The sequence below is a fragment of the Indicator indicator genome, chromosome 23 (assembly GCF_027791375.1).
Source record: "Indicator indicator isolate 239-I01 chromosome 23, UM_Iind_1.1, whole genome shotgun sequence".
NCBI classification, from domain to species: domain Eukaryota; kingdom Metazoa; phylum Chordata; class Aves; order Piciformes; family Indicatoridae; genus Indicator; species Indicator indicator.
In genome coordinates this window covers 6,555,811-6,567,657 of record NC_072032.1, presented here as the reverse complement: position 1 = coordinate 6,567,657, position 11,847 = coordinate 6,555,811, and the positions used below count along the sequence as shown (strand labels likewise).

Genomic DNA, 11,847 nt, shown 5'->3' with positions numbered 1-11,847 from the left:
CATGACTGGTGTAATTCACTGATTTAGAACAAATGGGTTCCCTCATGCCCTTGGATTCAACCTGGCCTCCTGCCATTGTTGGAGATCCTACTGTTTGCACACAGGAACTGAGTCTGTTTCAATCATTTATTCTCATGAGACGTGTGGAAAGTCCATGGAGTGAGCTCTTGGTAGAACCTTACGATCCACACTGGTGGATTTGATGGTCTTTTCTTTTAAAAAGATCTGGACTGATGATGCTGTGAAAGCTGTCCATGAGACCTGCACCTTCCATAAAATTGCTGCTATTACTGATCTCCTTGGAACGTGGAAGATGGACATGAACTAAGAGGTGACCTGAAAACAAGCAGTACAGAAAAGGGGAACTTCTGACAATGTCTCAGCATTCACTTGTGACAGGGAATACTAACACTGACTTGAAGGCACTACTCCTGAAGTCAGCACTGGTGCTCAGTTGAGAAGTTTTGTGTCACTTGGATAGTTGCCATGTAAATAATGAAGATTTTGTGCAAATAATTTGGTTTATTTGGTGAAGAGGATCATAAAATGTGGCTTCTTTTTGAGCCACCTCAGACATAAAGATGGCTTGTGACTGCAGTGTCTGCAGTAACCAGTCCCAGGGTCCTATCAGCTGATGTGTTTATGGCATCTGACATCACTTCATGATGTGCACTTCAGGTAAATGTAGAACAACAGAGATTTGGCTTTCATGGGAGCCCCACTGGAAGGGTTGGTGCCACTAGTATTCGTCATGGGTATGAGAAAAGAGAAAGGACTACATAAGATGAAGGGAGAAAGGGAGAAGTCTTTCAAATACCTCCAATTCTGCCTAGCAATTTTCTGTCATGTTGCTGAAGTCAAGGATTCTATAAAACAAAATGTAAGCCAAGCCCTGAAACTATGAGCACAGTGCTGCTGTCACCACAGGAATTTCTGTGGTCAGTCTCCTAGGATCAAGCTGTCAGCCCATCACATCTGTTCCAAGGCAGGACACCTGCCCTAGTTTGCTTGTTGTAGATCACTAGGAATTTGTCCATTATTCGAATTGCTCCTCAGTTGATAGTTGCATGCAAATTACATCTGGTTTTAGCATCCTGTCAGCACTGTCCATGATGAGCATTAGCATGGTGCTGGTAACATTTGTACCCTAATATTTTGGGGACAAATATCCTAAAATCAAGGGCTTTTGATATTCATGCCAAAATTAATAAAGAAGATAAATCTATTTTAGTGACCCCTTAAGTAAGTTGGTTGATTCAAAAGTACTGCTATAATGGTCTCATACTCTAATAATGTTTACGTGACTCTTAATAACAATTAAAATAATGCTGTCACTCCTGGAAGCAGGAGAATGTATCTAGTTTATGTCACTCTAAATCCATATCCACAAACTTCACATTTCAGTTTTAATCTTGTTGCACTTAGCCCCAACTTCAAAAACTTAACCATTCTAGAATAGGAATTTTCTTTTTCTGAAAATAATAAATCGAGATTTAATCCCTAAGGGATTTTCCTTAATAAAGAGATGTGATATTAGGATCATACATAGGAGTTGAGGCAAGAAACTCTGCTTCTGTCTTTGGCAAGAGACACAGCCATGCACAATATCAGCATTTTGATCTCTGCTCCTGCTGTAATAGGTTTTGCAGAATCCTAGAATGGGTTGGGTTGGAAGGGACCTTTAATATCTTCTAATCCAAACCTCCCTGCCATGGGCAGGGACACCTCCTACCAGAGCAGCTTGCTCAAGGCTGCATCCAACCTGCCTTTGAACACTGCCAGGCTTGAAGCCTCCACAGCTTTTCTGGGCAACCTGTTCCAGTGCCTCAGCATCCTCATGGGGAAGAATTTCTTCCTCAGGTCTAATCTAATTCATGTGCATAAAGAATATGCAGTACCTGAATTTCAGATTCTGTTGAGTATTGGATATTTTCTCATTCCTTCGATTTTTAAATTGCTGTCGCTCTGGTTCACTACCCTGATCTGATCCACTCTGTAAAGAAGGCTCAGCCAACAAAGCACTTAAGAAATATTTGGGCATATAGATAGAGCAAACCTAGTTCTAGTTTCTTGCAGTATTTACACAGTGTTGACAAAGTGGATTTTCCTTTGGGAATAGTTGAATCCATGTGCCATGAACATCCTACTCAGTATCTGACAATGTGCTCATCTTTGGGGCTCTTCTCAAGTATTTGATTTTATTTTTGCAACCATAAGCTCTTCAAAGTTTTCAACTACAAATCCTTCTGTAAGCCAATAGATGTAAAAGATGACACTGTCTTTACCTGCGTAATGCAAGGTTTGCAAATGTGTACATTTTAATGGTATTGCCTTTTTTATATATATAAAAATGTCTATATTTCTGAAGTGGATAAACTTTCAATGCCAGCTCACTGAATGTTGTGCAGTTGTCTTGAACTTCACAGGTGTGTTTTAATGCTTTTGTCTGTAGTTGTGTTGAATCATGCTTGATCCTTCTAACCCTGAAGTTAGAAGACATTTTTCAGCCTTCCCTAAGACTCAAATCTTCATGCAAGCAACACTGTCAGAAATTTCCCATTCTGCTCTTCATTGGGGGCTGGGGGTGAAAATTACCACTTTTTTTTTTTTTTTTACCCCCATTTCTTTCAGCATTTCCTGAGCACAGGGCTGAGGACTGAAGCATTCATTTTGTCTGTGGGCACAAAATACAAGCATGGTTGTAATACAAATAGCAGCTTCGAGGGATAAGAATATCTGAGCAAGAAAGCCAAGTCTCCAAGGGTGTTCTTTAGCAGCTTGCTTGGGAAAAGAGGGCATTCCCATTTCCCAGCACCTAATGGCTCTCCTGCTCAGCAATGTCAGTGTAACCTGGTGGGTCAGTACAAGCACAGCAGGCTTCCAGCCTCCTAGGCTTACACAGATTGTTTGGGTTGGAAAAGTTCTTTCAGATCAACCATTCTCTAACTCTACCAAGCCTGGTGCTAAACCATGTTAAGTATTCCCTAGTTCAGAACTTCACAGCAGGGTGAGCATTCACAGCCTGTGGTGCTTCCATACTTTGGGAAGTTTGAAAGAGTTGGCAGGACTTCTGACTCTTTAAGGTGATTTCTTTGGATCTGGGGACATCTGCTGGTCAGCCTCTGCCGTGCAGGGTTCCAGGAAATGGGAACACAGCTGCTAAGTGTGTGCACAGACCTCATTTGGATAGAGATAAATCCTAAGTGACTTTAGATAGAAGCTGGAGATTAAAGCTTAATTTCAGGTGGAAACTTGATGGGCCAGGTCTTTGAAGCCTCAAATGCTTTTTGGCTCCTCTTTCTCATGTAAGCAGCAAAATTCATGGACTCATCAAATGGTTTGGGTTGGAAGGCACCTTCAAGATCATCTAGTTCCAAACTCCCTGCCATGGGCAGGGACACCTCCTACTAGACCAGCTTGCACAAGGCCTCATCCAACCTGCCTTTGAACACTGAGGCTTGTCTGGGCAACCTGTTCCAGTGCCTTACCACCCTCATGGGGAACAATTTCCTCCTCATGTCTCATCTCAATCCAGCTTCTTCCAGATTGAAGCCATTACCCCTCATCCTGTCACTCCATGCCCTTGTACAAAGTCCCCTTCCAGCTCTCCTGTAGTCCTCTTCAAATCCTGGCAGGCTGCTCTAAGGTCTCCCCACAGCCTTCTCCCAATTCTCTCAGCCTGTCTTCACAGCAGAGGTGCTCCAGCCCTCAGATCATGTTTGTGGCCTCATTACTCATAGGAAAATCTTTAAACCTAGATGATATTGAAGTTAATTGAAATTTATATTCCTCTGTTTACATTATTCTTGGAATATACTTTGAGGTAGAATTTACATAATAGACATCTGAGCACCACCTCAATTATCTATATCATGTAGCATGACAGAGTTGTTCTGAGCATTAAATCCTTCACCTAGCAGCAGGCAAATCACACAATGTTGCAATAGTTTCAATCTTCGTAGTCAGCTCCTTCAAGTCAAGGAGGATTTTTTCCTAGGAGTGGGAGCGTTTGAGAGGACCACGATTACAGCCTCTCAGCTAGGAGAGCTAATAGTTCTTTTACTATAAATACTCAAAGCACTAAAAATCACAAATGCTACTTGAAACGTATAGAGGAAATAGCATTTGAGCTTACTTGAAAGCTGGATGAACTGAAGTGATGATGTTCTGTGGGCTTAGCAGTCAGTATTGTGCAGAGCCAGCCCCAAAATCTGTCAGGACTTCCATTCCTCTCTGTTACAGAAGGGGTATGACTGCCCCACACCTGTACCTCCTTCCTTACAGCATCCAGTCACCAGCAGTGGGTAACCCAACCTCTCAGCCCCTGTGGGTGTGTAATTTGAAAGAGAGCAAAGAACCATTTCTAAGGTACTCACACATACCTCTACTGGAGCTGGTGTGCACAGGAGAGGAACTAAGTGTTTGCAGAATCTCTGATTATCTCAAACCAGGGAAAAGCATCTGACCCTGCTGTGAGCTGCCACTTTTTGTGCCTTTTACCAGACCTTCATACTAACTCCTGTGTGCAATCTTGGCCGAGCTGGTGCTTGTACTGGGAAGCTGATGTGCTCTTCGATTCTGACCTTGAAGGCTGTGTGTGGATGGAGGTGTGCATCTGGACTGAAGGGCAGTGAAGCTGCTACAGCAACACAGCAAAAAGAAGGCTGTATGCCATGGAAATTCACAGAAGAGTTTTATTAGAGGATGAACAAGGGGAAGATGTGCCAGGTGTGGTCTCGCAAGCTGTGTTAGGCCTCACTGTTTACCCTGTGCTTTAATTTAGACCCTGCTAACCTTCCTGCTTATTTATTTTCCCAAGTAAATGCCAGCCTCGCCCTACTGACATTAAGATAACACATGACATTTTTAAAATGCATTTAATAATCAAGTTCTTTTGCTTTGCTGGTACCTGCCAAGGCAGTTTCAATACTAAGACCCCTGGGAAACGCAGCTGGGAATGCACATTCTGAAATTGTTTTAGTTAAGGGAACCAAAACTTTGTTCAAGAAGTGGAGTAAAATCTGCATGAGATGAAAAGGAGAGATCACAGCAGGGAAGCAAGGCCTGCCCAAACAACAGACTGTCAGGATAGAACAGTTCTGGCAGGCCAAGAGGGAAAGATCTGGTTTGATACTGCTATTTGCCACTTTATAGGTAAGAAAACTGATTTGCATCTGCTCTGTGGAATGAATTCCCCCCATGTAAAGGAAAAGATAAATGTCCTGATGGTTGATTTGTGACAACAGCCCAGTACTGTGCTTCTCAAGGTAGCTGTAAACAGTTTAGCAAAGAGCACTAATGCCAGGTAAAAAGGTCAGCTACATAAAAATACTCTTCATCTCTTAATGCAGAAGTGCTTTCTGGGATTGTCTTTGATGCTGTATTTCTGCTGCACAGCCAACTGCTTTGGTATGTATGTGCCCTCCCTTATGGTTCTGCCCAAGTAACCTAACCCCACCTTTGGCAGGGGCACCTCAGGACCCTAGTCAGGCCAGAAACAACTCATCCATCTGCTGTATTGGTCTGAGGCTAGAGAGTGAGTGGGCTGATTCAGCAGAGCTGGCCTCGACCCCTCCCTCACCCCCTATTTTTTCTATCAGATTAGCCAGGTCCGACAATGTCTTTTCTGGACTGGTGATGAAGGTTTGAGATACAAGGGGCAGGGAGACGGTTGGAAGGGGACAGCAGGAACCTGTGACCTTGGGCAGCCCACAGAGTAGGACAGAAGAGAGAGGTAAAGGAGCAGCACTTCTCTGCAGTGTTTCACTGTGAGAGTGAGGAGGTGCAATGGCAAAAGGCATCCTCTGATCAGCCTAAGCTGCTTGTGACACTGCATCTGGGACTTACACAAGCACTTTAAGCCAGCACTGCCCTCCCCCCAGTCCCTGGGCACTACTGCTGTCCTCAACATCTCCCTCCTCTTTGGCACTGCTGGTCTTAGAACTGTGAGTTGAGCTGGAGAGAAACCTTCATTTTCAAACAGTATTTCTGTGCTGAGTCAGTTTTAACATGGATCCATTTCTCCCATTCACCAGGTAAGAAGAAAAAGAGCTTTATATGTTGAATGCCACGGTGAAGAAAGGGAAGTCGGGTGCCAAAATTAAAGAGAGGTTTAATGAGAGACATCTGCAAGCCAAGGGGAAGACAAGGTAGAGGCAGATGGCTGGGCCCTGCTGAGTAGACTTTGAACAAGCACAGCTGTCTCCAGTCTTGTATTGCTACACAGCCATTGGGTTCTGCAGGGTTTCTGTACAGAAAAAGAAGACAAGTGGTAACAGAACAAGTCAACTTCATAGTTTGTGCTTTATTGCAGGGCCTAACAAACTGGGGGGTTACCAGCCACGCAGCTCTTCAAAAGATTTCAAAGCTCTAAAGGGATGACCTAAAAACGTCTGATCAAACCTCCTATCTACAAGCTATATTTGTATATATCCATCTTGGACACTTCTCCAATCAAGCACACAACTTCTCATTAAACTGGAATTTAACATCTGCAAGGTGCTTGAAAAACCTTTAGTTTAAACCGACGTCTCTATCACCGCCCCCCCCCCGCCCCCCCCAAGCCAGTTCTCAGGCCTAGCTGCATTTCTGGATCAACCCTGACTTGCTGTGAGCTTCCAGCGATTAGAAATCGTCACAGCTGTGTTAAAGAACCCTTCACCCTAACGCTTCCTTGGCAATTACTCGATTGCCGCCCCTATCTCTCAGCCTGCGCTGAGATAAGCTTCCCAGACGACGCGCTGCTCCTTTCCAAAGGGATACAACTCCACAAGAAACCCCTTCTCTGTACCAGGGACCGTCTTCTTAGCCTCTGCTCCGCCGCTTGGGAAGCGCCCCGGGCCTCACAGCCCGTGAAGCGACCCCAGCGAAAACAGCGATACCGACCCCACTGCCCGCCGTCCACACCAGGCGCCTACTGCCAGGCTCCTCACCAATAGGAGAGCCGCTTAGTCGCCGAGTGTGCGCCCTCCAATTGGCGGCGCCGTTACTGGCCTGCGGCCTGGGGAAGCCGCACCCTGTCGGGCGGGGGCTGGGCCCGCTCGGTGCGGTGGGGGAGGAGGGAGCGGAGCCGAGCGGCGGGAGGCGGAGGTGGGGCCAGCGGCGGCGGAGGCAGCCTCGTCAGGGGGACCGTCTGCAGCGGCCCCTTTTCAATTCCCTCTTGCTTTTTCATCTGTCCTCGGGTGAGCGCCACCGGGGCGAGCTGCCGGTAACGGTGTGAGGGTGGGGGCTGCAGAGGGGCACAGCCGTTAACGGTCCTCAGTGAGGGGAGGAGGAGGTGGCGGGCAGGGGCGCAGCTGTTGGCGGCGGGCAGGCGGTGAGGGGGAGGCGGGTTCTGCGGAGGGGCGCAGACGCTGTGGGGAGGGGGGATGTGGCGCGACGAGACTGGGGCGCAGAGCCTGGAACCAGCTCGTTTAGCTCGGGGCGGCAGAGAGGAGAGGAGCGGGGGGTGATTGGCGCTGCCTTGAAAACAAACAGCGGGGCGCGTGGGGGGGGTGTATGTGTGGAAAAAAACAGCTGCCGGCTGTCCGCAGCGTGCCTGCGGTGAGGGGCTGGGGCGCGGAGGAAGGATTTGGGGTGTCTGGAGTGAGGAGGTCTCCAGCTGCTGAGTGGGCCGGGGCGGTGGAGGGTTGGGGTCGGAGGGGCAGCTTCCTGTCGGCCCTGTCTCGGGAGTGTCAGTCCATCCTGCCGTACCCACCGCGGGGAGCGGGGTGGGATGCCCCTGCTCCGGTGCCGCCGCAGCAAGCGGCCGCTCAGCGTTTGATTCTCCGTTGCCCTCCAGCACTGCGTCTGCTGCCCCTTCCTCTATCTCCCTTCTGCTTCACCTGCCCCTTCCAGCTTGCGAAGTGACCTGGTGGCGATGCCTGGCGAAATGGGGGCATTAGAGTGTCCAAATCGCGGTCCGCAGAGGCGTAGGAATGAAGGAGGAGATGTGATGCGTTTGTGCGGTGCTGGTGATTGGCGGGGTGCAGCAGCAGCAGATGGGCAGTTGTTTTGTTTCCTCTGCTGGAAGGGGGTATCTATATTTTAGCATTTCCAGTGTCTGCTTTAGATACAAAACGTCACAGGTCTTTCTGCACGTAATTGCTGCGCTCTTGCTTTTAAGGTTGATTCTTACTCTCTGTTAAATTAGTTAAAGCTACTAATTAGGGAGAGGGAAAATCCAGTCAAGCTGGAAAAATATCCATGGAGTGTGGAGATAGGGGGCTGGGAGCAGCACTGGATTTAAATCTTTCATGAGATACTGGTGTAAGCTCAGTGCTGGTTGTTTTATTCTCTTCTTGGAAAGTTGCTGTCGACCATGGTATCATCATACACTAAAAGTATTCTGTTTTCTTGCCTGGTGACCTATGGGTTTTTACAGAGGTTTACAAAACATGTCTACCTTCAGCTTCTGAATTGTCAGACTGCAGGTACTGGTAGGTAATTTCTGTGTGCTTTGCTGAAAGCTACAGGTACCTCCATGCAGACAAGCTGTTTACGGCTCTGGGTTCTTGTAACGTGACTGAATGTGCTGACAGAGTACTCGGCAGGTCACAACTGCTGCAAATGCATTCCTTTTTTTTATAGAGCAAAAGGGTTTATTTTTAAAATAAACATAAAACTACTTCTAAAATAGGCTTTGATTTTTTACTAAACTGATTGATGTAGCAATTCTGTCTCTCTCTTGTATAATAAGTGAGGAAAAAGCAACCATGCGCTGGGCTTCTGGAGCAGGTGGCTTTATATTCAATAAGCAGATCAGATATGATCGTGTAAAAATAGTCTTATGTGAACATAATGTTCTATGCAGTTTGTCTCAGTGACAGAATTTCATGTTGCAGGTTTTCTTAGGAGAGTTTTGAGGAAGAGACAATTGCAAGTTTTCCCATCTCTACTGCAGCAAGATAATAATATGTGCATTATAGTATGTTCGAGTCTTTAAGCATCTGCTGGTTTTATCGGAGTTCTGGTTTCTGTCTGAGATTCCACACTGAGAATTCTTTAGCAAAAAAGTTGTGTTGCCTGAAACGTTTCTTTTTTAAGGTTGTTATAAAATGGTGTGAGAAATCTGGATGTTTGTGCTTCATCAGAAACAAGTGCTTTTGCTAGTGTGTTGTGCCAGTAAGTTGATTAGGGTATGGGTCAGTAATGTTGTGAAGAAGGTCATTTACTGAATCAGTATTTTTCTGTGACAGTTTGGCTTAGATGTCTCCAACAGAAGATCATAAAATGACTCAACTCTCCTCATTCTTTGAGATCTACCATCAGTATGTTATTTTGCATGTACAGAATTGGATCACTTGATGAGATTGTGGACAAACCCATTTGAGCACTGGGAGACTTTCACAGGAGTAAGGATAAAGCTGCAGGTGTTGGCTTGTGCGGGGTAGTTTCTTGGCATGAGATGCCTTTAACAACTCTCCTCACCCAATGGTCTGTGATACATAGGAGGAAGAAGCTGAGTTTTCTTAACAAATATTATAAAATATTAAAATTGGAGTTTCAGGCTTAGAAGTTGTAGAAATAGTTTCCTTAATTATTGAAGACCTTAGTAGTGGTGAATAGTGAGTAATTTGCAAATCCCAAACTGTTACTATGCAAATGAACCAGTCCTGCTTTGAGGCAAAAATTCACAGTAGCAGAACTTGCCCACTGCTTTTCTGAGAGAGAGCTTACCAGAGGAGTGTTGCTTTTGTTGTGCAGCGAGGAAAACTGAAGCATGAGGACAAGAAGTAAAATACATAAAATGCCTAATTTCTGATTTTGAGAGGGTTTAAGTTGGAATTTACTTTTGGGCTGTGCTGCATGGCAGAAAGTAATCCTTGAAACAGCACTACTAGCACACTGTGCTGGTAATTCATGCTGTAACTAAATGTCTCTTCAACACATTGATAGTGCTTTATGTGTAAAATTTGATTGTGAGCAGATTTGAGTATAAGTTTGATCTGCTGATTCTGTTGGCAGGTCATATGGACATCTGCTGTAGAACCTGTCTAGAATTCTTCTGTTAAGTTATGCATCTTCTGTATTCACAGATTCAAAAGCAGGTATTTTAAAGTAATAGTAAAACTTCCCAGGTTGCTTGAGTTTTGCAGTTTCCATTCATATAATTTATTTAGTCTTCTCGGGAAAAAATCTTGCCACTTTTACAGCATTTCTCATAAAAAATACTCCTTTTTGGTAAGGCTGAGGGCAATAGCTGTACAAACCTGCTGGTAAAGAAAGGTGGGAAGTGTGAATTCTGTAAACCAGTTTATTTCCTGAGGAAAGCTTCTTTTCATTAGAGGCAATAATGCTTGAAAAGTGCTGGCTGTGCAGATCTTTTGATCTATGATAATTTTCACTTTAAAATTACCCTTTCCTGTAGTTACTTTTCCTATCACTGAGTGTGCAAAGGCAGAGTTCTGCAGTAATTAATGGAACATTCAACTTAACTTTATGGTAATATCTGTGATCATCTCAGTAAGCATCTGTTTATTGGGAATAATCTTGGTAATCTTCAGTCAAATGGAAGCAGGTTTGTTTCTTTCCTCACCAGTCAGAGGATGTTGTTTACTGTGGTCTTGTCAGTTCAGAAATGTTAGTGGTTAGTAATTGCAGAAGTTGTAAGGGCAGAGACTCCAGAAAACATCCTTTCTAGTACTGCTTTTCAAATCAGATATAAGCTGAGGTAATGCCATTTGTGGTGAGGGCTCCAGCTTAACTTTCTAACCAATGGTCTTGGTCTTGAATTAACTTTATGCTTTTTGTATTGCTGCTGCTTTGGGGAGTTTTGGTCTTAACTGTTCATCATTTCAGGGTCATTTAAGATTCAGTGTAGAGAGGGATTTGTATACCACCATTCAAGCTGGTTGACCAACATGTGTGCTTGCTGGCTTTGCTGGATTGACTCTGATGGTTAAGAAGAAACTGAAAGTGTCTTTGGAGGTGTAGTCAAACAGGAGTAGTGACTTTTTCAGCACCTACTTCCTCCTTTTGACCTTGTTTACTAGATTGCATTTTGAGAAATGGTCTCTGCCTGCTCTGTTGGATGCAGTTATTTACTCAGTGAAAGATCAACATTTCAGCTTCAGATGAGTTACATTAGCAAGCTGGACATCAGAAGAGTTTTTCACTATCACTTATTTGAGGTATTTTCCCTGCAAATCGATTGAAAATCAACATACTTGAAAGCAGAAGCTGAGGGCTTGAGTTTCTGTGCTTTTCAGACTCATCAAATACTCCTTTGCATTTTTAATTGACTAATGTGTTGGGTTTTGTCTTTTAAAGTGATTGATTTATTTTTTTTTCCACCATATGTTACATATTGTTTTCAGATCTTGACTCATGAAATCTGAAAAGATAGGGAGTAAAATATTTCAGAGCGCTGAGATTTGGGTTTTCTTCCATATGCCAAATTGAATAGCTGAATCAGTGGTAAAGCAGTTAATCAGTAACAATTTATGGTATCTTTGATACTTTCGCATCAAGTGAGTAGATAAAGGTTAAGTTGTGGCCCATTTATGCACTGAAGATTAGGGGGAAATCAGATTATTACAACCGGATTATTACAAGATCTTTCTAGAGTTTTGGTTGGAATCAGTAAACATGAAAAGCAACTTTGGACCAAAACCTGTAATTTGACATGGAGCCATATAGAAGCTTGTGGGGTGCTTTTTACACTTCCTAACCATCTAGCAAGGTCTTAATACACTATTGCGGTTTGATTGCAGCTAATGTGAGATTAAACCAGCCAGTGTCTGGGAAAACCTTGACCCACGATGATTGTCATCTGTGGTTTAGTTTGGGGTTTGGCTTGTTTGGTTAAGGAGTTTTTTGTGATGTTGGTTGGTTTGGGGTTTTTTAGGTGTTTTGTTTGGTTTTTAA

The 11,847-nt window shown here is 44.4% G+C and overlaps 1 protein-coding gene across 3 annotated transcripts in view; it reads left to right on the top strand.

The window, feature by feature from the left end:
• The first annotated feature begins 7,117 nt into the window (after window positions 1-7,117).
• ADD1 (adducin 1) overlaps window positions 7,118-11,847 on the top strand; it is a 51,106-nt gene continuing 46,376 nt past the window's right edge. For all 3 annotated transcript variants that reach the window (XM_054391612.1, XM_054391611.1, XM_054391613.1), the window contains exon 1: window positions 7,118-7,181. The gene's annotated coding sequence lies outside the window, so the exon portion shown is untranslated. The remainder of the gene's footprint in view (window positions 7,182-11,847) is intronic.